The sequence below is a fragment of the Lissotriton helveticus genome, chromosome 6 (genome assembly GCF_964261635.1).
Source record: "Lissotriton helveticus chromosome 6, aLisHel1.1, whole genome shotgun sequence".
Lineage (NCBI taxonomy): Eukaryota > Metazoa > Chordata > Amphibia > Caudata > Salamandridae > Lissotriton > Lissotriton helveticus.
Window position 1 is genome coordinate 770,968,414 of NC_136067.1, and position 27,594 is coordinate 770,996,007.

At 47.9% G+C, this 27,594-nt stretch overlaps 1 protein-coding gene across 1 annotated transcript in view; it reads left to right on the forward strand.

The window, feature by feature from the left end:
- MDN1 (midasin AAA ATPase 1) overlaps positions 1-27,594 on the forward strand; it is a 2,221,312-nt gene that overhangs the window by 217,188 nt on the left and 1,976,530 nt on the right. The window lies entirely within an intron of this gene.

The window sequence follows — 27,594 nt, forward strand, 5'->3', positions numbered from 1 at the left end:
CTCCTCGCTCACCATGTCCAAACAAGTCAACGTCATCTCGTCCTCATGCTTCAATACCCTGCGAATGCTTTCGAAAGATTTTCAGGTGGATCCCCACCGAAATGAGAAGGACGGTCACCCAGGCCCTTGTCACCAGCCGGTTGGACTACGGAAACACCCTATTCGCAGGAACCACAGCAAAACTTCAGAACAGGCTCCAGCGCATACAGAACGCATCCGCACGCCTCATTCTGGACATCCCCGACACAGCCACATAACCGACCACCTGAGAGACCTGCACTGGCTCCCTGTCAACAAAAGATTCACGTTCAGGCTCCTCACCCACGCACACAAAGCACTCCACAACGTTTGACTCGAATACCTCAACAGACGCCTCACCTTCTACACTCCAACCCGCCAGCTCCGCCACCCTTGCCCTCGCCGCCATCCGACGGATCCTCAGAACCACCACCGGAGGAAGATCGTTCTCCTACCTGGCCGCCAAGACATTGAACTCCCTCCCCGCCCACCTACGTCTGACCCAGGACCACATCACCTTGAGGAGACACCTCAAGACCTGGCTGTTCGAGCAGTAGCAGCACCGCCCCCCCTCCCCCAAGCGCCTTGAGACCCCCACGGGTGAGTAGCACGCTCTATAAATTTCTTGGTTGATTGATGAAGGAGGGTGCTTCCTACACGATGGTGCTCCGTTGGGCTGCTGAGGTCCTCAACCTAGACCTTCCTACCGTGGCCCTCAAGACTAACCTCCTCAGCGAGGTGCTCCAGACGGCGTCTACCTCTTCGGAGCTGCTGCTTCCCTTCAATGACGCTGTCACTGTTAGGTACTTTGTCGCGACTGGCCACAGGGGCCCCTGTGGATAAGAATGTCGCCAGGCGTCACCGCCTGGTGACAGTTCCTTACTCACCACCCATCCGACGCCTGAAAGTCTGGTTATCCAAGCCTTGACGTCGCAGAGTACTTTTCCCACGGCTCCGCCGGATAAGGACGCCAGGAAGTGGTAAGCGGTTGTTCTCCTCGGCCAGCTTTGGGCTGCGGTCGGTGAACACCGCCTGCTTATTAGGCCGCTATTCCCATGCGGTGTGGGATACCGTGGCTCAGTTATTGCCTCAGTGTCCTGAGGAAATTCAGGCTGTTCTTTCCCAAGCGGTTGCTGAGGGTAAGGATGCGATACAAAAGGGGATGATGGACGGAGCGTTTGAGCAAATCAAACACTCACCCCCAGTCAAGGGTAAGGATGTGGCTAAGTTTGCCATTCGGTGTGCTTTGGACAACCGTGGCGCTGTGTCGCCACGCGTGGTTGCGTTCTACTGGGTTCTCGCCCGATGTCCAGCGTTTTCTCATGGACATGCCCTTTGATGGCACTCGCCTGTTTGGTGATAAGGCCGACGGTGCACTGGAGCGTTTTAAGGACTCGCGGGCCACGGGCAAGTCCTTGGGTCTTTCTACAAAGAGCCCAGCAACTCCTGGTTTTCGGCAGGGGTGCTCAGACACGTTCCTTCAGCAAGCCTGCTCAGAACCAGCCTCAGCGCAGCCGCTGCTTCCGCAGGGGCGGGTCTGGGAATCAGCGTGGGGGTCAGTCCACTTGCGCCCCCGCTACTTCTACCTCCAAACCTTCCTAATCTGAGCTTTGTGGAACACTCCACACCGGCGGGTGGCAGGATGCGCCACCACCTCCCCCACTGGTGCAATATTACATTGGACAAGTGGGTGTTGCAGATCATCCAAGGGGGTTATTCCTTGCCCTTTCAGTCCTTCCCTCCAGCCATGCCACCTCATTGCCACCGCATGTCGGGGGATCACTTTGTGCTTTTCCAGCAGGAAGTCAGGGCCCTCTTGGCCAAGGGGGCCATCGAATGCGTTCCTGGGTCAGAAGTAGGGTAGGTTGTTATTTCCACTACTTTCTGGTCCCCAAGAAAGACAAGGGGGGCATGCGCCCCATCTTGGACCTTCGGAACGTCAGTTGCTTCCTCCGGAAGGAGAAATTCAAGATGCTGACTCTAGCTCAGGTCCTGGCTGCCCTCAACCCTGGAGACTGGATGGTAGTGTTGGACTTGCAGGATGCATATTTTCACATCCCCGTCCTGCCGGCCCACCGACGTTACCTACGGTTCATGGTAGGCCGGGAGCATTTTCAGTTTGTCGTGCTCCCCTTTGGTCTTACCAGTGCCCCTCGGGTGTTCACGGAAGTGATGACTGTGGTCGCAGCTCATCTGCGCAGGTCAGGGGTGTCAGTCTTCCCCCTACCTCGATGATTGGTTGTTGAAGGCGGGCTCATACCAGGCAGTTGTCACCCACCTTCAGACTATGGTTGACCTCCTGCAATTGCTGGGGTTCTCCATCAATGTGCCGAAGTCGGAAGCTCCCCTTCATCGGAGCGGTTCTGGATTCGACGCAATTTCGGGTTTATCCTCACGAGCAGCGAGTCCGGGATATTCAGGCTATGATTCCGATCTTTCGGCCTCTATCCCGGGTTTCTGTCAGGATGACCCTCCGGCGCCTGGGCCTGATGGCCTCCTGAATCCTGCTAGTGCAACATGCCAGGTGGACTATGCGGGCTCTGCAGTGGGACCTGAAGTTCCAGTGCGCGCAGCATCAGGGCAACCTGTCCGATCACGTCCAGATCTCGGAGGGCACTGCACCGCAATTGCAGTGGTGGCTCACAAATTACGATTGGGTCAATGGCAGATTCCTCTCCCTTCCCCAACCGGAGCACACAGTGGTGACAGACGTGTCCCTCCTGGGATGGGACCACTTGGGAGAGGCGGCGATCAGAGGCCTCTGGTCTCTGGCGGAGTCCAGACTCCATATCAACCTTTTGGAGCTTCGGGCGATCTGACTTGAACTGAAGGCATTCCTTCCCTCTGTCCGGGGAAGTGTGGTTCAGGTGTTCAACAAACCGGGTGGGGTGGGGTCGTGGACCCTATGTCAGGAGGATCTGCGCCTCTGGACATGGCTGGAACATCAAGTTATTACCTTGGTGGTTCAACACCTGACAGGTTCTTTGAACGCCAGGGCGGATGAACTCAGCCGCCGGTGCTTGATGGATCAGGAATGGCGTCTGAACTCGGATGTGGCGCAAGGTCTCTTTCTGCAGTGAGGAGATCTATTCGCCAGCGAAGACAACGTGCAATGTCATCAGTTCTGCACGTTGCAATTTCCAAGGCGGCACTCGCTCAGCAACGCTTTTCGTCGCGAGTGGAGCTGCGGTCTGTTGTACGCCTTTCCGCCTATACCACTTCTGCCCAGAGTGCTGAAGAAGATTTGGCACGACCGGGTCCAAGTTATCCTTGTGGCTCCGGATTGGGCTCGAAGATATTGGTATTCCAAGATACTCAGCATGGCGATCGATCCGGCTGCCTCTTAGGGAGGATCTTCTGTCTCAGCAGTAGGGAACGGTCCTCCACCCGAACCTGTCCAGCCTCCAGCTCCATGCGTTGACCGCTTCCGATCTTCCTCCTGAAGTGTCTAATGTTATTCTGGCAGCCAGGTGTCTCTCCACGAAAACGGTATATGCCTGCAGGTGGAACAAGTTTGTGGCATGGTGCACAGCGAAGTCTGTGAATCCCCTTTCTGCCCCTCTTTCTTAAGTTATTCTGTTCCTTCTTTCCTTGGCCCGGCAGGGTTCTGCTCTGGGCACTATCAAGGGTTATTTTTCTGCCATCTCAGCCTTTCTACGGCTTCCAGATCAGCCTTCTCTTTTTAAGTCCCCGGTTGTTAACCGTTTTCTGAAAGGCATTGCGCACACTTTTCCTCCTGTGCCGTTCATCATGCCTCAATGGGACTTAAACCTTTTCTTGACGTATCTGATGTGCGCTCGCTTTGAGCCCCTTCATAACTGTCCATTAAGTCTTCTCATTCTAAAGACGGCTTTCCTGGTAGCTATCACCTCTGACATAAGAGTGAGTGACCTCCAGGCTCTTTCTTCTAAACCTTCTTTTTTTTCTGTTCATCCAGACAAGGTGGTTCTAAGGACCCGCCCTTCTTTCTTTCCAAAGGTTGTCACGCCCTTCCACATCGGGCAGACCACCACCACCTTCTTTCCTCCTCCTGCATTCTTCCAGAGAGGAAGAAAGGCTTCACCGTCTGGACCCAAAACGTGCACTCTCCTTCTACCTGAGCCACACACAACAGTTCCTGGTGGATGACCAACTCTTTGTTGGCTACGTGGGTGCCAAAAAAGGTTGGGCCGTGCACAAATGGACCATCTCTTGGTGTGTCGTTCTCTACATCAAAGCTTGTTACTCGTTGGCTAAGAAGGAGTCTCCTGTGGGGCTGCGTGCCCATTCCACCAGGGCAACTGCAGCAACTACTGCCTTGGGACGCGGCGTTCCCTTGCTGGACATTTGTCAAGCAGCTACGTGGGCCTCGCTGCACACGTTTACTAAGCACTACTGCCTTGACAGTCCAGTACGAAGGGACGGCTTCTTTGGCTGTTCTGTTCTCCGTGATTTTCTGGTGTAATCTTATTCGCAGACCCACCACCGGGGTTGGTATTGCTGGGGTATCTATTCGAAGGTAAGGAATCTATCACTAATGTGTCTCTTTCAGATGCTCAAATTACTACTTGCATAACGATATATCTGTAAGAGACATTAGTTATTGATAGATTCCTTACCGCCCCATCCATCCTCCCCGTTCTGCGAACTGATTACTAGGGTTAAGGACATCCCTTTCAGGGCCCTAGTTTCATGGCACCAGTGGTCAGTTTCTTGCATGGCTCTGCATTCGAACCAAAAGATTTTTTGTGAGCAGTAACCCTGCGTGCTTGTAGGTGGCATCATTCGACAAGATGAGGGGGCCTTGACGTTCTAGGCTTTGTTTCCCCTAACTTGCACCTGGGCCAACGCTACACCTTCCCGAATTTCCGAAGGCCAGGTTTACCCCCACACAACTGATAGATATGAGGCCCTGGCAAAAATGGCGGAAGTAATTAACCCGCTGGCGAATCCACTCCTGAATCTCTCACTGTGCCAGGGAGTGGTTCCGCAGGCCTGGAAGCAGGCAATGGTCATTCCTTTGTTGAAGAAGCCTGGTCTTGACCCTAAGGCTCCGGTCAATTATAGGCCTATTTCCTTATTGCCTGCTTTGACGAAAATCTTGGAGAAGCATGTACACACGGTGCTCTCCGATTTTCTGGAAACACACGAGATTCTGCACGCCACCCAATCCGTCTTCCGCCCGAATCACAGTACAGAGACCGCGCTCTTAGAGGTCTCAGAAACCATTAAAGGGGTTCTGGACACTGGGGGCAAAGCCATGCTGGTGATGTTGGATTTGTCGGCGGCTTTTGACACCGTCCCCCATGACGACCTTCTCGCAAGACTCTATGAGATTGGCCTACGGGGGACGGTGCTCAGCTGGTTTTCATCCTTTTTAGCTGGCCGCCGGCAAACGGTCTGGGCCTCCCCAGATTCCGCCGTGATGCCGCCTTTGGGAGTCGGGGTCCCACAGGGCTCTATATTGAGCCCGACCCTTTTTAACATCTTTATGACCCCTCTGGCGGCACTGGCGGAGTCGCTTGGGGCCCAGATCGTATCCTACGCCGACGACACCCAGCTCCTCTTCTCTTGTAAGAGGGGAGGAGACTTTGATGGAGAGAGTATCCGGGATTGCCTTGGGGCTGTTTTTAAATGGTTCCAGCTGAACAGCCTCAAGTGTAATTCCGATAAGTCCGAGGTACTCTTCTTCGGGTGTGCGACGGAGCCAGACTGGCAAGCTTGGTGGCCCAGTCACATGTTTCCTCCGTCTTGTTCTTCCCAAATTGCCAAGAATTTTGGGGTCAAGATGGACAGGGGTCTGACGTTAAGAGCCCAGATCCTTGGTGTGACGGGCACCTGCTTCGGCCTCCTTAAGATGCTGCGGAGGTTTCTACCTCTTCTGTCTGAGGAACATAGGAAGATGACTGTGCAGGCTCTGATCGGCTCTAGGTTAGATTATTCCAACGTTCTTTACCTGGGCCTGCCAGAGTACCTGCTGCAGCGGCTTCAAGTTGTGCAGAACGCGGCCGCGAGGGCCATTTTTGGCCTTAATAGGCGAGCCAGTGCTGCGGGCTTGCTGCAGACTCTACATTGGCTGCCCATCCGTAAACGGATTGTTTTCAAGGCATTAACTTTGGCCTATAAAGCTCTCCATGCGGTGGGAGCAAAGTATCTCCAAAGGAGAATTGTATTCTACCATCCCGCTCGCGCTCTCAGGTCAGAATCTCTGTTCTTGGCGGCAGTGCCACGAGTGAAGAGAGCCCGCATTGGAGGTCGCTCCTTCGGACTGCTGGCGCCGCAGGTGTGGAACACCTTGCCGCTAGAACTCCGGGGAGCTACCAGTCTGCTTGCATTTAGAAAAGGCCTCAAAACCTGACTGTTTACTCTTTAGGCTGTTCTGCTGTCTTCTCTAGGTTCTTTTCTGTATTTCCCTTTGCTTTTCATTACTGTTGTTGTGTTATGTTGCTGTAGGTCTCCCTATTCAAAAGCGCCGGGACACTCTTTTTGAGTAGCCGTGCGCTATACAAATACGAATATAACATAACATAACATAACATATTTTGGTAGCCTGACCCTGTTGATGCATCTTTGGGCCCTACGGGGTCACAAGGGGCCCAATCTGGTTCCATGCTGGCAGCTCCAGCCCCGCCAGCCCCATGGATCCATTCCTGGATACGGACAGACACCAGTCATCCCGTCTTGGTTTTCCTCATTGCTGCTCTAATGCGCCCGGAGCACCCCTGGCGACGCCATCCCCATTGTCTTCCCCAACTTTTTTTATTTTTCAAAACCTTTATAGATAAACTTGCACATTAAGTTACAATGTACGTAGGCGTGGATCCCGCACTCAAAGAGGAGAACCACATCTGTTACATGCATCATCGGAGCAATTGTACATAAGGTGCTCATAACAGTACCTGGAGCGAAGTGACAGGAGATGGAGTGAAAAGGGCATTAAAGGAATGCCCTGGGGAAGTAGAGTGCTGGTGAGAGAGGCCACAGGGAGCCAGCAGAGCGCACGTATGGGGAGGCCGCACCCTATGAGCAATCACCGGCGGCCGCTGCGGGCAGAGTGCCGGCGAGAGAGGCTGCAAAGGCTAAAGCGCTTTGGCGCAGGAGGTAAGAGACAAGGGGACCCCAGGTGTCAAGCGGGCGGGAAGCCGCCGGTATCAAATCCCAGAATTCGGACAGAAGCGTCTGACAACGCGCAGCATCCTCAAGCCAAGCGCCGACCATGGGCGCAGGTCTCCATCCCCAATGCATGTAGACCCCGCGCCGTGCGAGAATGAGCAGCATAGCAGTGAGCCAGCGGGAGGCGTCCGTGCTATATTTCACAAAGCCTAAAAGACAGAGTAGCGGGTCTGGCATGACCGGTGTAGACGTGATCTCAGTGATGGCGGTGCACACATCACTATACACATAGTAGGGGAATATTAGGGAAATATTTAATGACCTCGCATTGCTGTGATCCCTTCATGCAATACAAAAACTTTACACAGACAATGGGTCAAGATTACTGGAAGCTAAATAGTAAACTGTACAATGATTGGGATACAAACTAGAAATCCATGGTTTTCATAGTGAAAAATTGTGTTCCCATCAGATACCCATCCTGTTCCGCCCTACATCATTTGGGATCCTTCACCCGAAGGAAGTGGAAACTTGTCCACTATGGATTGGGTAGATTGTAGCCCAATCCTTGTAGAGGACACTGAAATATGATGGTTGGAAAATAGTGACAGGTGGGAAATGACTAGCAGTGCAAAGAAAAAGTGAAAAGTTCAAAGGAACTATGTGGTGTAAGTTAATATTGGGTTGTGGGAATGGAAAAAATATTTAATATGATCCTACCCACACCCAAATGAATAAAAACAGTGCAAGTAGTGTAACAAATAACTACTTAGATGTTAGGAGGTCGACATGTTTCTGCAGTATAATGGGGTCAAATGATCCCCGTCTGCTTCTTCAGGACCTTGTTAATGCTACTGCTTCCGTGTGAAAGTGATTAGGTAAATAAATTTCATATCACCTGAGATCGCCCAAGTAGATGATCCAATCGGTCATGTGAGCATATGAAACAAAACCACACAGATACACATATACAGTTAATATCTATAGCTTCAAAGAAATTACACATTGGTCTAAAAATCATGTCAAGGAATAATGATCAATGGTTGCAAAAAAGTCAACTTAATTGCTACAGAGCAAAAAATGGATACAAAGGCAGGGTAACACCATGCCCACTCACCCTTTATTTGGGGAATGAACTCTCCACCTCACCCGGCTACAGCTCAGGTTTAAATGGAGCACCGCTCTATAGAGTGAAACAGGAAAAATAATAAAGGAAGAGGAAGAACCAAATGCGACAAAGCAGCTAGACCTGATATGTTATTATTTCTTATCTGATCAGCGCTATTTAAAAGGCAAACCTTGTGTGTAATGTTTTATATCACATCTCGCAAAAGACTAATTTGTCTTGCAGTTTTTTATTGATATGCGCTGAAAACAACCGCGCTATGCTAGAAAATGTCAGCGAGGCTGACTGCTTGGTAGAAAGTGTGCCGCTGGCATGTAAACAGTGACGCCTCACCACAAATTAGAATATCACTGAGTGGGGACACAGCTTCAGAATTACTAACACAAGACTCGGCACACATCGCCATGATGTAAACGCTCGTTTGTGTTGACCTGGCAGCAATAGAGAAAACGAGCGGGGATGCAGGTCAGACTCGGCACATATCGCCGAAGAGTGAACGCCCGTTTGCATTGAAGGCAATGAAAAAAATGAAAATAATCGAGCGAGGATACAGATCAGGTTCCTACGCCCAATCCCCGTGTCATAGGCTTACCTGTCCGTCGGTACTCCTGACGGCCGTCCAGGCTGTCTAGTGGGAGGTACCGAACGGACAGGAAGCGAGTTGTTATGACGTGTCTCTGCGCGCCACGCTTTGATCACGTGACCGCTGTTCGTATTTGTTAGGTTGGGTAATGTAGTCCGCTCCCAGAGCGTGAGCGGATATTGCCTCTCTTTAGACATTTAAAAACATCAGACTCACGCATAGAGGGGAAAAGAAGCACAACAAATGTGCAAACATCAAATTTGTTAAAAGCACTAACTACAAATAAAGATTACTTACGTCCTATATATAGGGCGTCATGTGTCTCACTTGGGACTCATGGGAAATGTAGTTTCGTATACAAAAGTGTAGCGCGAGATGTCGCAACTTTGAATTAATAATGACAACAATTTATATTTAACAACATGGACATATAATGATGCCTATGGGCTTATTCACGTGTATAATAAATTGTGAATCATTTCAATAAAAATGATGGTTAGTGGGAACAGACTGCATGTCCACTGACTAACCACTGCCATAGCGTGTGAGTTGTTGTAAATGTGATAATCAACAATAGAGAGACATTTCTCAACTTGTAGAGCATATACTTGGCCATCATTCAAAGTAGGTTTTGCCTTATTTCTAAGCCACTGCGCAATGCAACACACGCGGTCTCATATAAATATCCCACGTTGTTAGCGATAATCTGCAGTATCTTGTGGCGCAGTCATCACGTGGGAGAGTTTATAGCGACATCCAAGGGATGTCTTCATTCAATCCCACTTTGTCTGTACGAAGTCTATACACCCATTTCTGTTCTCTTCTGTGTAAAAAGGTGCTGATGTTAGAGGTATATTGGGGTATGACTGGTTGCTCCAACACTGTCCAGCGTAGATCGGTTGGAGAGTGTCGGGCTGATAAGAAGTGGTTGGTTAATCTGGTGGCCTGCTTGTTGCAGCGGATCGAGCTCTTATGCTCTGATATTCTTATCTTTATTTTTCTCGTGGTCATGCCCACATACCTCTTATCACAAGGACACGTGATGAGGTAGATCAGGTTTGAACTATTACAGTTCGTAAACCTTCGTTGCTCCCATGGTCGTTCGGTTCCAATGTTAATCGTGGTTGATTTAGAGGTCTGCGGGCACGCAGCACATTGTCCACAGGGGTGATGGCCAGTGACTGCAGGCATGTCCCAAAGGGTTCCAACTGCTCTCGGAAAGTCCGTCCTTGGTCTGGTATGGACCAGTTTATCTTTTAAATTTTGACCTCTCTTAAAAGCAAAGAGAGGAACTGGCAAGGTATCTTTCCCGGTGTTGAGGATGCCCCAGTGTTTTCTGATGATTTTAGAAATCTGGTTGGAGGATGTGCCGAACGTTGTCACACATGTCATCCGCGTAGATTTTTCTTTGGAAGGTAATATATCGAGCAAGCTAGCTCTATTATTTGCCGCTCGTTTTTTGGACTGATAAACCAGTTTCTTGGGGTAATCCTTCTCCAGTAGATCTCGTGTCAAGTTCTTTGCATGTATTTCAAAGGACGACTTGGTCGTGCAATTCCTTTGTATGCGCAGAAATTGCCTGTAGGGCAAGTTGTCCCTTAAAGATTTCGGATGGCAACTATGGTAGTTGAGCAACGAATTGCGGGCCATCGGCTTCTTAAAGAGCTCTGAAGTCAGGCCTTGAGATTTGCCATGGATCAATAAGTCCAAAAATGCCAGTTTGTTTACATCATGCTCCATGGTGAATTTCAGGAACCGATTGCGTTGGTTTAACCACTCATGGAACTCTTTAAGTTGGGATACATTTCCGCGCCATATGACGAAAATATCGTCGATATAGCGCTTCCACGCTCGCAGACACTCAAGATGGGGGTTAGTGTCTGCGAGCACGTGCTCCTGTTCGAACTCTTGCACGTAAAGATTCACGAGACTGGGGGCAAAAACGCTGCCCATACTGGTCCCGCTAATCTGTAGGTATATCGACTCTTCAAAGGCAAAAAAAAATTCTGTCATGGCCAATGTTGCTAGCGTCATGATGAACCTGACTGGAGTTATAGAGTTCAGCTCTCGTGCAAAAAGTAACTCCTCAATCACTTGTAGTGTCTCAGTTTGTGGTATCGATGTATATAGACTTTCCACGTCGAATGACACCAGGATGTCAGTCTGGATGTCATAATCGATATCGGGTAAAAGTCTAAGGACATCTTTTGTGTCCTTCAAGAACGTAGGCATTTCTTGTACCATTAGTTGTAAAAAAACATCGACGAAAGTCGATAAGGGCTCCAGCAAAGATCCTATCCCCGATATTATGGGGCGCCCCGGAGGTGGACGCTGAACCTTATGTATTTTGGGTAGTTGGTAAAAATAAGGTATGACCGGGTTGGAGGTACAAAGGTATTGGCCCTCTTTGGGAGTAATCCATCCCTCCGCGAGAGCCTCCTCGACTACATGCCCGATGATGTTAGTTAGTCTTGCAGTAGGATCTTCTGTTAGCTTTTTGTAAGATTTACCGTCATTGAGTTGCCTTAAGCACTCATTGCGGTAAGTGTCGACATCTAAAATGACAACAGCTCCCCCTTTATCAGCCGGTTTGACTACGATTAGGGGATTTTTTGTCAATGCTTCAATGGCATCTCGTTCTTTGCTGGATAGATTTGAGAAGTTCTTTTGTCTACTAGAGAAGAGTTCTTGGATGTCATGATTTACGGCTTCCTCGAAGGTCAAGACCTTCGGGGGCAAACCCATCGTGGTGGGATTGAAAGTGGAAGGTTTTTTTAACCCTGTATTGGCAATCAGACTCGTTTGGCTTATTTCTGATGTTTTGTGGGCGAAGAGATAGTGCAGTCTTATCTTTCTGTAGAGTTTGCTTATCTCAATTTGCGCCTGAAAAGGATCGGTGCGGTTCGTGGAAACGAACCCGAGGCCTTTATTTATTACCTGTTCTTGAATCTCGGTTAATGGTTGTGAACTGAGATTTATGACTAAACTGGTCCCGGCGTTGTTGCTGGTTGATCCTGTGGGATCTTCTTCCCGCTCCTCAGATCCATGGTCTGGGGGGGTAGATTCCAGCGAACCTGTCCCTGCCTGGGATTTCTTTGACGGCCACGGCTCCTCCTGCCCCCTCCTAAAAAAGGCTGTTGGTTGTAATCACCATAAAATTGTGGTGGGCCATATTGGTTCATCATAGCGGGAAAAGGGGGTGGGCCCCATGGTGAGGGCTGCCACCAAGGTGGAATAGGTGGTTGGGAAAACGACTGATTGTAACTTCTCCAACCCCTCCTGTTACCTCCTCTTCCTCGCTGTCTGAATGGTGACTGGCTGTTGTCTGATCCATTCGAATCACTTGAGGCACCATCGGAGCTAGTGCTCCCATAGTTAGAACCTCCTTTTCGACCATCTTTTTGGTTGGAAAGAAAAAAGTTGTCACTTATATATGGATACACCTTCTCCATTGAGAATTTGGCCAGGTCCTTTTTGAATTTCTCAAGTTTGGTAAAGAGTATAGAATCTCTAAACTCTTTACTGGATTTGCTACTTTCCTCTTGTTGTTTTGAGAAAGTTTTGCTTGATGAAATAGTAGCTTTGATTTGTCCTTCAAGGACCTGGATCTCCACCAAGATTTTGTCCACTGTCTTTTTCGCCGTTCTGATTATGAGCACTAACCAGTCGCGTGTGCACTTCCACGCTATAAGCGACCAGTCATGCAGGAATTCTTTATCGTCTAAAAAAAGACGAGGAATGTTTCCTACAATTAAGCCGCTAGGGGCACAATTGCTTCTTAGTCTGCCATGACTATACCGTGTACACTGACTCTCGCCAGGTTCTTTTTGAGAACTAATACTTTTGCCCATCCCTCTTCGGGGATAGTGCAGGTAGTTGGTAACATATCCAGCATGCTAGGATTCTCCAGGAGTAATGCCTGGATTTCGGTTTCATCAAATGCTAGACCTAGATTCGTGGCCATGATTAATTATCCGTCTAGTATTTCACCACAAGAGGCTCCTCTACTCGATCAAAATTACCAATCCTGTGACTCAATTGAGTCGTGGAAAAAATAATAACAACACACCCGCAATCTGGAGACTGCTCTAGAACACTATACACATAGTAGGGGAATATTAGGGAAATATTTAATGACCTCGCATTGCTGTGATCCCTTCATGCAATACAAAAACTTTACACAGACAATGGGTCAAGATTACTGGAAGCTAAATAGTAAACTGTACAATGATTGGGATACAAACTAGAAATCCATGGTTTTCATAGTGAAAAATTGTGTTCCCATCAGATACCCATCCTGTTCCGCCCTACATCATTTGGGATCCTTCACCCGAAGGAAGTGGAAACTTGTCCACTATGGATTGGGTAGATTGTAGCCCAATCCTTGTAGAGGACACTGAAATATGATGGTTGGAAAATAGTGACAGGTGGGAAATGACTAGCAGTGCAAAGAAAAAGTGAAAAGTTCAAAGGAACTATGTGGTGTAAGTTAATATTGGGTTGTGCACACATCACGCCAATATGCAGAGACTTTTGGGCACAGCCAGGCAAGATGGTAGAAGTCTGCAGCAGGGGCTGAGCATCGGAGACATCTATCGCTGGGAGTGAGACCAATTTTGCGCAGCTAGGCATGTGAAAGCTAATCTATGCAGCTATTTAAAATGTATGAGGCGCAGGCAGTAGTTAGGGGACACACGTTTTGTCTGCTTACAACAGTACTGCCAGACCTCCTGCGAGAGATCGGTGCCTAGGTCCTCGCTCCAAGCAGCGCAGGCGCTGTCAGCAGTAATCTGGGATGCCGCCAGTGTAAGGGAATAAAGTCTGGAATGAAGGTTCAGGGTGCCCCTAAATACTACATTTAGGGGTGTTACACGTAGGGTAAGGGCAGGGACCAATGGGTCCCTGTCCTGGGGTGAGTACACCCCCTATCCTGCTCCTCTCCTGTAGGAGGAGGCCAAGAGCCTATCTCTTATTGGGTAGGGCTCCCCATCCTCAAGATGGCTGGAGCCCGGAGTTGTGCTTCACCTCACCTCTCCCACCTGAGTGGTGGGGCTGGCAGAGGCTGGCACACCCCCTTTCCTCACTTAGGGTTTCCCACCTGTCTTCCCACCAGAGTGGGAGTCAGAACCAGTGGGGGCCAGTTGCATGTATGCTGTGTGGCAGACTAGGCAGCTTCTCAGACAAGACGTGGATTGTAGGTTAGATTTCAGGGGGCATCTCAAAGATGCCCTCTGTAGTGCATTTTACATTACATCCCACACTGGCATCATTGTGGGTTTAATGTGCTGAGAAGTTTGATATCAAACTTCTCAGTCTTCAGTGTTGCCATTATGGTGCTGTGGAGTTCGTTATGACAACCTCCAAGCACCATATACTCTCAATGGCATAACTACACTTACAGTGCCCAGGGATGGCTCTGGGTACAGTAGGGGCACAGGGCTCATGCACCTGTGCCCACACCACTGGCATAGGGCACCCAGCTAGAGGGGTGACTGATGTATGCCAGGGCAGTGGGTTTGTGGGCATGGTATGCAGGGATGGGTGCAATGTCGACTCTTTGTTTAGTTCTGCACCAGGACACTCAGCCTGCAAAGGGTGTGTGTGTGTGTGTGTGTGTGTGTCAAGGTGCAGGGCCCCTAAGGGTGGCACAATAGGTGCTGCACCCCTTAGGGGTCTTCTCTGGTGAAAATGCCCTGGGTACCTAGGGTACCATTTAACAGGGGCTGCCATGTGGCCAGAGATGCCAAATGGGTTTCAACACAGTTTTTAGGGAAGGAACATAGGCCCTGGGCACCTGATTGGCAGGAGCCCAGGGCACACTCAGTCATAGCACATCAGCAATTCAGCAAAAAGTGGGGGCATACCATGCAAGAGAGATGGCACTTTCTCACAGCAAGCATTCTAACATGGAACATTTTGCAGTGCCAAAGTCAATCACAATTTCATGCGGCCTTCTCTCAAGGAAAGGTTTCACATCTACTCCAACTAAGCTGAACACTTGTTAAACAAGGGTGTTTTTCAGACTAGTTTTTGTATTGTGTCCAGTACAGCAGTCATGTTTTCCTGTAAAAATGAAAGGATGCAGGAGAGTGTACTTTGTCACATCACTATCAATATGCGACCGAAGATCCTCACATTTCTTGCCTTTGGCATCATCACTAAACAAACATTCTGTAAACGGTCACCACATGGATAAAATAGCATTTAGGGTCTCTAAGACTGAGAACCACTGGCTAAATGACACAGTTGGGACGACTTTGTTTGATACCCCACAAACCACAAAAGGAGAAATATTTGCTTGATAGTTCCCTCGTATAACGAAATAGTGCACCAGAATGGACTACAAAGTCAATAGCATTGTTCATAAAATCTGAAGATTGTTAATATGCTTTCAGCATACCTTATAGCATGTGGCAAGGATCGAAAACAGGGGATCACTTATAAGCTCAGGTATCGCTATTGACCGGTCATCACACAACTTCTTTTTATATATAGATATCTGAATCACCGCAAATACAAACAATATCACTCCAGTCTTTGTTGAATTTGGTAAGAACGTTTTGCAGCAGCATTCCAAGTGACTGTGTTCCAGGTTTTCCAAAAGTTTGGTGCCATGTTTTCACCACTATCCCAGATCTTGGGATTGTACCTTGCATTGAATGTTTAAAGGCTGGGGTGTTTTGCAATTCACCAACTATCAATACTGACTCGCTTTAAAAGGGGGCTGATGTATCAAAGGGTTTCACCCATTTTCTGTCTGGGACGTCAGTATGATGGTACGTATTGGGAAAAGTTTTATGAAGCCAGCCACAAAACTGAAAAAAGCAAATGTGATTTCCCTAAAAAGCAAAAGTCAAGCAGAATGTTAGCGATGACTTTTTTTTTTGCAGTTTTATATAGGGCGAAGACGACTCAAAGGTATCAAAGCACTTTACATGAGCAACAATTGCATTACAGACGGATATATACGTGTATAATTATGTGAATTGCCCAGAATCACAGGATGTTTGAACCTTCCCCCAGATTCGGACCTGGTTCCCCAGCTTCAAAGTAGGCTGCCCTAGCTGTTAAGCCACGCCCTCGCAGCATTGTAACAAAGATAGATTGTATTGGCCCTTCATGAAGAAATAAAAATGGGTTTCACTCTCCTTTTCCTTTCTTTGAATGGCATTTAGTTTGTGGTTCTGCAGGTCTTTTTTCATTGTTTATAGGTTTACACTGATGAGAGCTATTTACCTTTCGGTGGGGTTTTATCAGTTGTTCTAGGTTTAAACCTAAAACCAGATAGCCTAACTATACTGCAGACATATCTGCATGAGCAGATGTACCCCAGTGATGGCCAGTTCAATTACGGCCAGTACAAGTAACCAGTAAAGCCATTTTTATTTAGTACATGTGCTGCACACTGGTGAAAACGAGTTCCCTGGCTACAAGATGGCTCCATTGAAACAAAAGATTTTTGGTATCAAACGTAGTGTATCAAAGAACCCACACTGATTCCATTGATAGATTTATTAATACTTGCACCCAGAGGGCACCTTAGAGGTGCCCCCTGAACACCTATCAACTACTGATCTGTTGGCGGACTGGTCCTGACCAGTCTGCCACCGCAGATGAGTTTCTGAACCCCAGGTGTATGAGCCAACGCTCTCAGGAGCTCAGGAACAAAGCCTGCTTCGACACCCCCTACCAGCAGGATGACCTGTACATTTGCATTCCAAGGCAAAAGGCTTCAAAGAGCCTGCCACCTTTAGGATGCAAATCTGCCTACCCTCAGGGGGATGCCACCCCCTCTTACCAGGACCCATTTGGCTCCTGAACTGGCGTTAAAATTGGTAGTCTGAGAAATGTGTTCCTCCTCAGACTAGTTCCACCCCGAAGGTGGGCTGCTTGATGTGGACACAAAATTTCAGTCTCTGCCATCTTTGTGATGGCAGAATTAGGAACGCTGGGACAGGGGTATGCCCACTTACTGCTGGGAGTGGTCCTATAGAGGGTGTAGTGATCCCAGGGGTCTACCTTACTCTTCCCTAATGCCCCATAAGTTTGTATTTAGGGGATCTCTTGGCACGAGGAAATCCGATCCTGCCGACATGAAAGAAGACAGACAATGAAGAGTCGCAAGAACAGAAGACAAACAACCGTCTTGGTGCCAACCCTGCCACCCTGTCTGCTGTCCTCTACAATTGCGCCAAAGATGACTCGTCCTGTCGCTGCCTGTGCCTCCAAAAGCCTGGGAGGACTTTCAGCCTTCAATTAAGAACCAGCAACCACTGTGGAGTAGAGGAGCTGCTCCCCTGCATCCTGCAGGCACCCCAGAAACCCTCTGAAGACTCCGGACTGCCAAAAACCTGACACCGGAAAGCACCACTACACCTGTGCCCCCCTAGCCTGATTTGAAGTTGGCCAATGGTGCCAGTGTGGTCCACAGACCCTCCAGACTCGAAGCCCACCTTGGGTTTTCCAGCTGTGGACTTCTGAAGCGGTCTGCAGCCTCTTTGTGCTGGCTCCCTCTACTGCAAGTGATTCCTGTGACAGAAACCCGAAGCCTCAGGACACCGCTGCACCCGGCCTTCCCAGTACGAGAAAAAGAGAACCAAAGGTGTCCCCACGTCCCTGAGCATCGTGAGACCTGAGCCCCCCTGTAGGTGCCGCTGGACTGGCCCCGTGTCTAAAACTACAGCCGCTTTCTGACCGTCTGATGCCCATGAACTTCAAATGGGCAACCAACACCTTTGCACCCGGCCACCCTAGTTTTGCCCAAGGTGACCTATTAGTGCTGCCTTGGACCTTGCGCCATACTCATCCCTGTCCAGGAGTTGCTGTAAAGAACCTGTATGCAGTATTTGTTTTTCCTCCATAGGATGACATTGCTGCCACTGACAATTGCACCAAGGGTTGACTATGGAAAACTGAAAACATTTCTATCTCCAAACTTACTTGATTTTGATGATCTTGGTGTCAAATAAAAAAAAATAAGTGTTATTATTTTTTTTAAGTTGGTGGTGTTCTCCTTATTGAATTGTGCATAATTTATTGACAGGGTGTGTATTGCAGATGTCAAACACTCCTCCCAGATAAGCCTAAGGCTGCTCTACCACACTACCCCCTAAGGGAGCACATTGGGATTGCTAGAGCAATACCCTGTCCACTTATAAGGGATAACTGGACTCTTTACACAGTATACCTCTTTTTGGTTAACTATATAAAGAGACCGCTTCCTACACAGGGATTCAGTGCACATCAGTCAAAAAACAAACATCTGTGCCAGTTTCAAAAAGTTGAGGACTGTGACAAAAATGGCCACTTTCCTACAGCTAGGTAATGAGGGTACCATTTACTAGGAACTTGCAAGGGTGCTAAAGCCCTAGCCTATTGGGTTACAATTGAACATGTCAGTTTTAGGGTAAAGAACACTGAACTGGAGCCTAGTTAGCATACTTCAGTGCTAATGTATCTGGGCAAAACAATGTACTTTTCTTCGGAAATTAAAGCTCAAGAGTTCCTGGACTCTATATATTAATAGTAACGGAAAAAAATTGTAATCAACTAATTGTGCATAATTTCGTACTAGGGGTCATATACATTGGGGGGTAGTGCTGTGGTCAATAGTTTTCAGTTATGTACTGATTTCGTTTAAAAGATATGTATTGATTTGGTTTGGTTTTTGAGGTTTACACTATTAAGTAGGTTTAATGGAGTCCACCGCTATGCTGCATCCATCACATGCACAGACCTTGTCTGCGCGCCTCACCAGGGAGGGTGTGTGGGGTGGGGTCTAAGGGGGGGGGAGATAAAGTTAAGGGGGGGAGGGTCGGATGGTGGGGGGGGGGTGAGGGGGGGTGAAAATATAAAAATGAAGAGTTTGTATTGTCAATGTATCCATAAACGTAAGAGTAATGCTGAAACAAAAGTTGTATTTCTATCATGTGCCCAGTATTTATCTAAATCGGTTGATGAGATGGCAATGTTTGATACATAGGTATGCCTAAGCTCAGGATTGGATCTCTTAATATAGGAGGTTTGAATGACTGGAAGAAGAAGGGCAGGTTCGAGCAATATCTTCGTGTAGTGGGTCTAGATATTATATGCCTACAGGAGACCCACCTACCCTGGAAGAAAAAACATTGGCTAAATCTAAAAGGATATGAAATCCTGTCCTGTTCTTCCCAGACCTCTATGATAAGAGGGGTGGCTATTATCAGTAAGGTTGGTCTGGGGGGGGCCAAACGGTGTAAGGCAGATGCCATGGGTAGGTGGGCTATCTGTGAAATGAATTTGGGATTTAGTATATTCTCGCTATATGGGTCTAATATAGATGATTCGGAGGTCTTTAATCGTATAGAGAACGAACTGACGGATTGGCCAACTCCAATAGTATTATGTGGGGACTTCAACATCTCAGCTAATTTTTCGGATGGTAGTCCATATACAGGTAGGAAGCCGAGGGTTTATAGAGCGGTTACCTCAATAATGCAATCGCATGGATTAACTTATGTGTGGGGGAGCCTAGAGGCAGGTGACCCAGGGTTTACGTACTTTTCCCACCCTTTTAATAAATATACAAAACTTGATTATTTTATGATCTCGGCTACGCAATTAAGCAGGGTTAAAATCATTAAACTCCCAAAAATCGTGTCTGATCATAACCCTATAGTTCTAACTATGGATATCAATAAACCACGAAAATCTCCCAGGCCCTGGACCTTTGATAGGAAACTATTAGCAGATGTGGAGTACATCAGATATATGAAGGGTTGGTCTCAGGCCTTTTTTGATGCTAATAGGTATAGCGCATCCAGGGGTGCAGTTTGGGATAGCTACAAGGCAGGACTAAGGGGGGAGACCATCAGTTATACTACTCAGATTTGGAAAAGGGCTAATCAGGAAAGAGAACTTCTGATGGGCAAGCTGATTGAAGCTGAGGCACAACATAGACGAGATACAACTCTAGGGGGACAATCCATTTTGAGCCTAGAAAGGATAAACTCTATAAAAGCAGAGGTTCAATCAATCAATCAATCAATCAAAGCATTTATATAGCGCACTACTCACCCGGAGGGTCTCAAGGCGCTGGGGGAGGGGGTCCGCTACTGCTCGAACAGCCAGGTCTTGAGCTGCTTCCTGAAGGCGAGGTGGTCTTGGGTCAGGCGGAGGTGGGTCGGAAGGGAGTTCGAAGTCTTGGCGGCCAGGTAGGAGAAGGACCTTCCTCCAGTGGTGGCTCTTCGGATGCGGGGGACGGCGGCGAGGGCGTGGCTGGTTGATCGAAGCTGGCGTTTGGGAGCGTAGAAGTTGAGGCGGCTGTTGAGGTATCCTGGGCCTTGGTTGTGTAGGGCTTTGTGTGCGTGGGTGAGGAGCCGGAAGGTGATTCTCTTGTTTACCGGGAGCCAGTGCAGGTCTCTCAGGTGTCCGGAGATGTGGCTGCGGCGGGGGATGTCCAGGATGAGTCGTGCTGAGGTGTTCTGGATCCGCTGGAGTCTCTTCTGGAGTTTGGCGGTGGTTCCGGCGTAGAGGGAGTTGCCGTAGTCCAGGCGGCTAGTGACGAGGGCCTGGGTGACCGTCTTCCTGGTCTCGGTGGGGATCCATCGGAAGATCTTACGTAGCATGCGCTTGACGTTGAAGCACGACGAGGAGACTGCGTTGACTTGTCTGGTCATGGAGAGGGAGGAGTCCAGGATGAAGCCCAGGTTGCGAGCGTGGTCTGTTGGTTTGGGTGCGCTGCGCAGGGCGGGGGGCCACCAGGAGTCGTCCCAGGCGGAGGGTGAGGATCCCAGGATGAGGACTTCCGTCTTGTCCGAGTTCAGTTTCAGGCGGCTGTTCGACATCCACTTGGCTACGTCTGTCATCCCTTCGTGCAGGTTGGCTCTGGCGGTGGCGGGGTCGTTGGTGAGGGAGAGGATCAGCTGGGTGTCATCGGTGTAGGAGATGTTGAGGTTGTGCTGGCGTGCGATGGCTGCGAGGGGGGCTCATGTAGACGTTGAAGAGTGTTGGGCTGAGCGAGGAGCCTTGAGGAACGCCGCAGATGACTTCGGTGGCCTCCGATCTGAACGGGGGGAGGCGGACTCTGTGTCCTTCCGGCGAGGAAGGAGATGATCCACTCCAGTGCCTTCTCCTGGATTTCGATGTTGTTGAGGCGCTGCACGAGGGTGCGGTGGCAGACGTGTCGAATGCCGCGGAGAGGTCCAGGAGGATGAGGGCCGCTGTTTCTCCGTTGTCGAGCAGGGCTCGGATGTCATCGGTAGCTGCGATCAGGGCGGTCTCGGTGCTGTGGTTGGCCCGGAAGCCAGACTGCGAGAGGTCGAGGGAACCGTTCGTCTCGAGGAAGGCGGCCAGTTGCTTGTTGAGGTTCAGAAACAACTGGCTAATAAAGCGGCAGCAGAATATCAGTCGCAGAGGATCAGATTATATGAAACGGGGGAACAAGCAGGAAGAGCGCTGGCATTACGAATTAGGCAGGTGGCTTCCAAGAATACAGTCACGCAAATAGAATATGAGGGTCAAACGTATGACAAATCGATTGAAATTCTAGATGCCTTTAGGAAATATTATCAAGCATTGTACCATGAGGAGGCGGAAGCAGTGGTCCCAGACACAAGTTGGTTAGAAATGGGCACCAAGCTACAACAGGCCCATATAGATTCTTTGGAGCAAGATATTACTATGGCTGAAGTATTAGAGGCCCTGCAAGATCTGGCAACGGGGAAGGCTGCGGGTCCCGATGCTATACCGCTTGAGATCTACAAGAGTCTAAGGGATGAAACAACTCCAATGCTTCTGGATCTGTTTAAGGGAGTTATGAATACCGGAGTAATACCTGAGTCATGGACAGAAACTAATATAGTGATTTTTCACAAAAAGGGGAAACCGAAGATCAATCCCGGTTCCTATAGACCAATATCCCTGATAAACAGTGACAATAAACTCTATGCAAAGATCATGGCTACTCGTATGGGGAGGATCATTGCGACCTTGGTTTCCCCCTGGCAGCATGGGTTTATCCCAGGGAGGGGTACTACTGACCATATTAGAAGAGCTATTACTTTATTTGACATTGGGGCTGCCGGGGGGGGGGGTCGCAATGATCCTCCTCGACGCGGAGAAGGCATTCGACCGCGTTAGATGGAGTTTTCTATGGAAGGTTTTGGAGGAAAGGGGATTTGGCCCAAGATTTCGACAGGCAATTCAGGCGATGTATTCCACACCAACGGCAAGAATTCAGTCGATGGGTGAAAGATCTGGGAAGATAGATATAACAAGGGGTACGAGACAGGGGTGCCCGTGCTCACCAATCCTCTTTGCGCTATATATTGACCCCTTAATTACCCAAATAATGAACAGTGTTGCCATTAGGCCGGTAGTTACCAATGGGTTCCAGACCAAACTTCTCGCATATGCAGACGACCTAGCAGTTATCACTAATGATCCAGAGTCAGCTATGAGAGAACTAGTCAACATTACTGGGCAGTTTGGTGGCTTGTCGGGCTATCGTCTAAATGTGGGGAAAACACAAGTATTGTGCTCTAAAAATGTAGTTAAGCAGGATGCCAGGTATGTGGATTCAGTAGTTTACCTGGGTATAACAATAGATGCAGAACCTGGGAAAATAATTAAGGACAACTTCTCACCGCTTATGAGCTCAATGGAAAAAGACTTAAAAAGGATGGACTCACTCCACTTATCGATAATTGGCAGGGCTAACGTCATTACAATGACCATGTTTCCTAAGGTTCTATATAAATTTAGGTCAATCCCCTTCAAAATTGAAGAGAAGGTCATCAAGGATATTGAAGCCATATTTATGAATTTCCTGTGGCATTATGGTAAGATAAGGAGATCAAGCCGATATATGTCATTGCCACAGGAAAGAGGTGGGTTGGGGCTGCCAGATCTTAGGAGTTATCACTGGGCGTGTCTTATCGATATGGCAATCCTATTCCATCCAGGGGGGCCAACTTTCAGACAGGAGGATATACCCTCGATCTTCCAGTTAGCATTGGGTAGTGAAGCAATTGGTGTGCTGTTGAGGAGAACTCAAAAGATATATTTTAATAAATTTGGCTTTAAAATATTGAAAGATGTATGGTGGGTGTGGTCAGCTGTTCAGAAAATTTTAGGTATACCCAGGTACCATCATCTTACACCACTCTGGAATTCGTCACTCTTCCCAAATTTGAGCAGGGATGGACTGTGGCGGCACTGGGAGAGACAGGGTATTGTTACGCTGGGGCAAATAATGGTAAAGGACGAGTGTAGACCCTTGAAAGATCTCAAGTTGCGGTTCTCGCTACAGGGCTGTCAAGAGCTCAAGTATCTACAGTTGGTTAATGGAATCAAATCAATAAGGCCTCGTATTGTTCTGGCAAAGAGTTGTGAATTATTGGATTATTTGAAGGCGGGAGGCCATAGAATTAAGGATATATACAAAATATTCATAGAAGGGTCATCGGACGATATGGTCAAGATGGAATCAGCCTGGTCCACAAAGCTGGGGGACCCGGAAGTAGGTCTGGATAGGGCCCTTGCAATGGATAAAAGATTTTTGCGATCATCTAACTTAAGGGCCCAACATATTAAAACCTTATTCAATTTGTATTACACGCCGGCAAAACTATTCGCCTGGGGGAAGAAGGCGGACAGTAATTGCCCTAGGTGTGGAAAAGGCCCAGCTGATACTATACACATGTTTTTTGGATGTGATAAGCTGAATACTATCAAAGCTGAGATAGAGGTGTTTTTAGAGGGGCTGCTAGATGTTAGAATTAATATATCCCCAACTCTGCTGATTATTGGGTGCGATGTGAAATTGACTCTGAGCATCGAGGCTGAAGCTCTAGTTTTTATAGCTGCAGCAGTATTGAGGATTTTAATTAGTGCAGCATGGAAGGAAATTGAAGCACCAACCTTTCAAATGTGGATTTGTAGGATGCTGGGTATACACAATATTGAGGAAGCACTGTATGAGCTAAAGGGCATTAAAACAAGGGAAATGGGTCTACGACTTTGGGCACCAGTTGCAGCCTGGAGGGCGGCAAGAGTTTAATGGCTGTTATTCCAATGTAGGTATAAGGTATGCCTATTACTTTTAAGTTGTATTGGTAAGGCTGGCTTCAGCTCCTCCTTTTATTATAATGCTGGAGAATTTCTCTTTTTTTTCTCTCTTTTTTTTTTATCAATGATGGTATTTATGTATTTACAATGAAAAACGTTTGTGTATTACATCGTATGCTTATGAACTCTCAATAAAAAAAATTAAAAAAAAGTCAAGAGGCCCTGGGTCTCTGGACATGGCTGGAACATCAAGGAATATTTCTGGTAGTTCAACATCTGGCAGGTTCTCTGAACGCCAGAGCGGACAAACTCAGCGGCTGATGCCTAGCAGATTACGAATGACGTATCAGCAGTGACTAGAGCTTTGGTTAGGTCTGTTTACCATCAATGAGAACGCGCAATTTCGTCTCACTCTGCGACCCTTTTCGTCTCAAGTGGAGATCAGGCCTCCTTGTTAGCCGTACTGCCTATACCACCCCTACCCATGGTTCTAAAGAAGATTGAGAATGACTGGCCCCAAGGCATTCTATGGCTCTGGATTGGGCACGTAGAGTCTGATATCCCAAGCTTCTGAGCAGGACCATGGATCCTCCGAATAGGCTGCCCCTACTGGAAGATCTTCTGTCGCAGCAACAGGGGATGGTTCACCACTTTAAACCTGTCCACTCTCCGCCTTCTTGTGTGGAGATTGAGCACCAACAGTTGACAGCTTTTGACCTTTCTCCCAAAGTCTATAATGTTATCTTGGCAACATGGTCACCAAGACGGTGTACGCCTTATGTTGGAAACTATTTGTGGCATAGTGTGGAGACAAATCTGTTCTCATTCTGAGGTTCTATTTTTCATTCTTTCTCTTCCCCAGCAGGGCTCTGCTCTAGGCACACTTAAAGGCTATCTATATGCAATTTCTGCCTTCCATCTGGTTGCCTGAACATACCTCTTACATTGGTTCCTCATGGTTCTTACTGATCTATTCCCTCCTTTACCAGTCATTATGCTTCAGTAGGACCTTAATTTGGTTTTAACATTTTTATGTGCGCTCTTTTTGAACCTCTCCACAATTGTCCCTTAAGGCTTCTGCACCTTGATAACAGCCTTCCTTGTGGCAATTGCATCTGCCAGCAGAGCGAGTGAGCTTCAGGCCTGATCTAAGCCTCCTTATCTCTGTCTATCCTGACAAAGTGGTGCTTCGCACAAGGGGTGCTTTCTGCCAAAAGTTGTCACCCATTTTCATGTAGGCCAATCTATCACCGTGCCTACTTTTTATGCTCCTCCACATTCCTCTAACGCTGAGGAGCGACTCCACTGGCTGGACCCAAAAAGAGTGTTGTCGTTCTACCTTGACTGCAGACGAGAGCTCCGGATGGATGACCAATGCTTCGTGGGGTATGTTGGTGCAAAATTTGGATGGTGCAGAAGTGGACCATCTCCATATGGGTTGTGCTCTGCTTCAAAATCTGCTATGTACTGGCCAAAAGCAGCCTCCTGAAGGTTTGCAGGCGCATTCCCCCAGAGCTAAATCTGCGACCACTGCAGTAGCATGCGGAGTTCCAGCCCTGGACATTTGCCAGTAGGGTTCGCAGGGGTGGGCTCTGTGCCCGTTCAGTCCTGCAGGATTTTCTCCTTTGAAAATAGAGAACATACCCTCTTCTGGGGACCCTATTGCTTCGGTATCTATTCACAAGGTAAGGAATCTGCGGCTAAAATCCTCTATCAGATAAAAAGTTACTTAACATTCTGTAACTCCTGGTCACGTTAGCATGCCTCAGTGGACCCTATATAGATATTGCAACGCCAATTCCGGTGCTGATGACATGGAGCTGATTGACGCCACTTACAGCCATGCAAGGGTACTGCTCACAAAAAATCTTCAGGATCCAGTCTGACGGGTGGGGAAATTTACAAAGTAAGGAATCTGCGAATAGATACATTCTCTACCAGATACGGCGTTACCAAAGATAAGGCACTTGTTCAACAGGAAGTGCTAACTTTTCTGTGCCCTGTGATTTTCACCACATGGTTCTAGGGAGGCGCATTCTGTTTGCTATAGATTCTGGGCTTGCCTTTTTCACTCAGTTTGATCCTACTCATTTTGTGGGTGCTACAGAACAGTTAAGTGTGAATGGTAGAAAAACTTTGTCCTGGACTAGGTGAGGAGTTGCCAAACTGTTTGAACTCTATGTTCTGCCTTTCTCCCATGGCAGTTCTGGTTCATTGCACGATGGTGAAGACTTGCGCCTAATTTCTCGGCCTCTTTGACTCCATGTGTGGTTATTGAGTGTTGTTGTTTAGGTTTTTTAGCTGGTGGATGTTATTCTGGCTGCCTCAAACAAAGTCTATTTATGTTGCATGCTGCAACAAGTCTGTTTCTTACTGCTGGGCTAAGAACCATGTCTCTTTCGAGGCTTGCCTGTCTAATGTTTTGCACTTTGGCTCTCCCTCACTAAGCTGGGCTTGTCGATCTCGAAGATGAAAAGGTACTTGGGTGTGATGTTCTCAGTTTATGCTTGACCAACATTGTTAAGTTGCCCCTGGTGCCAGGTTTTTGAAAGGTTAGGCATACTTTTTTACACGCATGCCTGCTCTTGTTTTAATTGTGGCATCTCTAAACCACAGGAAAGCTGTCCTGTGAGCCTTTTGAGTCTGAATTCTATGTTTTACCAACACTTCCTTTTTGCCAAAAGTGGTGTCTTGTTGCCAAGTAAGCTAGCCTGTCACTCTCCGGGCTTTCTTCCCTCCTTCCACGCCCGTTTATAGAGCAGGAGTGGTTGCACAGAAAGGATCTCCAGAGGGCTATCTCGTACTACATTTATCGCACAAAAAAGAATCAAGTGAATATACAGTTTCGTCTTCCTGGGGCAATAAAGGTTAATGCTGTATTGTAGAAGAAACCCCTGCCCCTCTCTCATTAGGTCACCTCTGTATAATGATCAGTTACAACTGTGACTTAGAGAAAAAGATTTGTGTGCTGGTATAACATAACGTGTATTTTTTTAAAGGGCACTTTCACCCAAGGGTATTTTGGTGCTGAATAACAGACGTTTATTGTTAGCCAACTCAATGGTACTCATTTTTTCGAGCTCAGAATGATGAAAGGCTGAGTGAACCCACCAGGATTTGAACCCGTCACCATGAGGCCGAACACAGACCTCTACAGTGTCTGCATCAGTCCCCCAAGCCACCAGACCCGGTATTTGGTCACATTCCGCAAGAGCCATGGTGGTCTTAGCTCTGACCACAGGTGTCTCATTAGTTAGTTGCCGGACAGCTTCTTAGTCCTCATTTTACGTTTTTGGCAAACTTTACTGCTTGGCTCCTAAGCAAGAAGCATTTGCTATTGTGCTGGAGCTGTTTTTCAATTCTTTCTTGTTTAGCCATCACCACTCAGTCCAGCATCCCGGTGGGACTCCTTCATGAGATGGGGATTAAGCAAAAAGAAGTATTCATCAGAGGTATAAGGTACTGTTTCTGGTGGATACTCTAAACCTTCCCAGATGTTCCTTACTGTCATTCCTCCTACCCTTCTAAGGTAGAGCTAAACTTAATAAAGTTTCAAAGGTTACAGGATCTTTTTTGTTGTTCTGATGTTGTTAAACTTGTTTTGGTTATTTTCCGCTATCTTGATTGGATGTTGGAAAATCATGATGAAACTGGTGCCTGCACGCCAGATGCTGCAGCTTATAGCCTGGTGGTTTCACTTTTGGGGATGATGATCCTGTCACTGGAG